This window comes from Arachis ipaensis, chromosome B10 (assembly GCF_000816755.2).
Source record: "Arachis ipaensis cultivar K30076 chromosome B10, Araip1.1, whole genome shotgun sequence".
In the NCBI taxonomy this organism is placed as follows: Eukaryota; Viridiplantae; Streptophyta; class Magnoliopsida; order Fabales; family Fabaceae; genus Arachis; species Arachis ipaensis.
The window spans coordinates 32,564,745-32,567,507 of NC_029794.2; the positions used below are offsets into that span (position 1 = coordinate 32,564,745).

General features: G+C 35.8%; 2 long non-coding RNA genes across 2 annotated transcripts; both read left to right on the forward strand.

Annotated features, from left to right (window-relative positions):
- On the forward strand, positions 320-1,535 carry LOC110268215. The gene is made up of 2 exons (XR_002356325.1): positions 320-362; positions 724-1,535. It is a non-coding gene; the product is annotated as an uncharacterized LOC110268215 (long non-coding RNA).
- Positions 1,725-2,516, forward strand: LOC110268214. Its single transcript, XR_002356324.1, has 2 exons — positions 1,725-1,807; positions 1,886-2,516. It is a non-coding gene; the product is annotated as an uncharacterized LOC110268214 (long non-coding RNA).

Here is a 2,763-nt window from a genome sequence, read left to right on the forward strand (position 1 = left end):
AATTTATAATTATCCCAAAATTCATTCCTAAACTTAATAATATTAACTTATAGTCGTCCCTGAAATACTTTTCAATGACAAAATAATGACGAATTGAACAAAGATAACGTTAAATTAGTAAAATATTGTCGTTTTATTTTTGGCGCGCAAAGAAAATAGAATGACGTTGTTTAAGGTATTTTAAAGGATTTTAATATGTTGGAGTTACTGTTCTGGATCTTGCACGAAGTCTCTTCTTCTCTTTATTTTCTTCAATGGGGGTTTTCTCTGGCATTCTATCTAAAGGAAAGCAAGCACGCTATAATAGTCTCATTTCTGTCGCACACGGAGTAGTCTAGGAAGAGACATCTTGATTGAGAGAGGTAAGCAAAAACTAAATAGCCACTATCTACTCCTCTATTTTTTTTATCATGGATGTTTCTTCGTTTTTTTCTGCATTGTTAAGTTGATATTCATTTGTTTAACTTTTTTGCATTTGTGTTTTTTTGTGAGTTTTGTATTAGGGTTTCATTCCCGTGTTGTTGTTTCGTTTTTTTTCTTTTTGTTCGTTGTGATCATGGTAGCTATGGTGAGAATGTGCTGGAAATAGACATTGGTTGTATGTAGTTTATTAGTTTTTATGGTTGGTTAGTGTTTAGGTTAATTGTGCGTTTCTGTTTGATGGTGCCTTACCCTATTTTTTTTTTTATGATGGTGATGTTAATCATCAATTTTTATTTGTAGATGGCTTTGATTACTATTGTGTATCACCATGGGATCCTTTGTAACGAGTGTGGATAATGTTTTTCATACACTATGGACCATAATTTAGAGATGTCTCAGCTTGATCTAGACTTGTTGGATGAGTTCTTCATCAGAGACTACTACAAACATCTTGGGTATAATAAGGTAGAACGTTGTTGGTGGTTGGTTTTCAACAGACCATGGAGACCGGTTTAAGAAAACTCCATACTGATGTCAAACTCCTGAAGATATGCTTCCATGCTGAAAGAAATAATGGATTGGTGCATGTGTACTATGAGCATGGAGTCTCTGTACCAGAATATTTAGAACAACCACCATTTAAAAAAGGCAAGAAGGTGGTGATTGAAGTCATAACTCATCCAGTCTAACTGACAATAGGATCGATCTCTATGGACATACCTCCTACTCCAATTCCCAACCCATCTGTCAAGCAATCTGAAGCTGTTGAAACTCCAACCCCCTAGGATTAATCTCATCCTCACCCAGATTCCAACCCCCATTCCACCCATCCCAACTAGTAATCCTATCTGTACTCCACTTATCCCAAATAATAATCATACTCAAGAACCCCTCCAATAACTGATTCAAACCCTGTTGCCAAATCTACTCCAAAACCAATGATGAATTCACAATTGGTTAAAGTGCCTCCACCGGTGGTTGACAATGGCTGCATACAATTAAACTTGTGCATTCTATATCAATCCTCTTTTTGGGTAGGCTTAATAGGAGAAATCAGTATACAATAGACCTTAAGCACCTAAGATTAGAAAGATGCCAAGTGCACTACAAAGGAAAAGAAGAAAGGATACTATGAAGGACTTGCGGGAGGCAAGAAATAGAATCCAACGAAGATGAAGAAGATATGCAAAGAGGGATCTTGTCGCTATCGTGGTGGCAGAGGTCATAACAAGAGGAACTGTCCCAAAAAGAAGGCTGAAGATGTGGCTGCAGCTACTATAGCAGCTATTGCCGCTGCCAATGTTGCTAGGATAAGGGTCATGCCACTGAGATTGAGCTTGACATGAGCTAGCCTATTGTATCAGAGAATAAAGTCTCTCAACAGGTTCTATCCTAACTCCCTTATAATTTTCTTGTTATTTTTTTTACTTCAATTGTTACATTTTTCTACTACTTTTAATAGTTTGTAAAAGAAAAGACCAGACTAACAAAATTTTTCCCTAAAAGAAGACAGTCCCATGCTCACACTGCTCCACAACAATCCCCTGCAACAGGTTCTGCTGGTCCACCTGATACCATTACTACAGCTTCAAATGATTGGCCACCACCCTTTGGTCCAGTTTCAGATATGCCAGCACATTCCACCCCTCCACTTGATCCAATGCTAGGTGCATCCATAGCTACAGCGACAAGACTAAGGAACTTCTTGCGTTTCATGCCAACTCCAAGATTCAAACCACCAGACAAAAAAAACGTAAAAAATGAAATTACTTATGAAAGTGTTTGTTGTTTGTGTCATTTTGATATCAGGCTTTTGTTATATGTTACTAAGTCTATGTTAGGACCTTTATGTTTCATTATTAGAGATTTGCTTTTTATATACTCTACGTGGGATGTTATGTTTTTTTTATGGTGTGTAGAATTACACGGATTATGTTTGGGATACACTTAAATGGTGGTCAGTGTTTCATTCTCTCTCTAGATTGAGATTATATTATCAAACCAACATGACAAAAAAACAAAAAATAATTGTATTCATGTGTTCACAAGTACAAGTAGGATATACAATTATTCAAATTTAGGATTTTTCAATCAACATTAGTCAAATTTGGCATTGCAAATTCTATACTATAAAAACCAATACAACAATTACTAACATGATAACTACCAGTAAACAAAATGTCAATTTTAGTGCCCTAACTTAAGATGTCAAGCTCCTAATCTTTCACGCAAATTTTAACCTCCATTCATCTATTTTAAAATTAAGATATGCTCTATGATAACTACCAGTAAACAAAATGTCAATTTTAGTGCCCTAACTTAAGATGTCAAGCTCCTAAT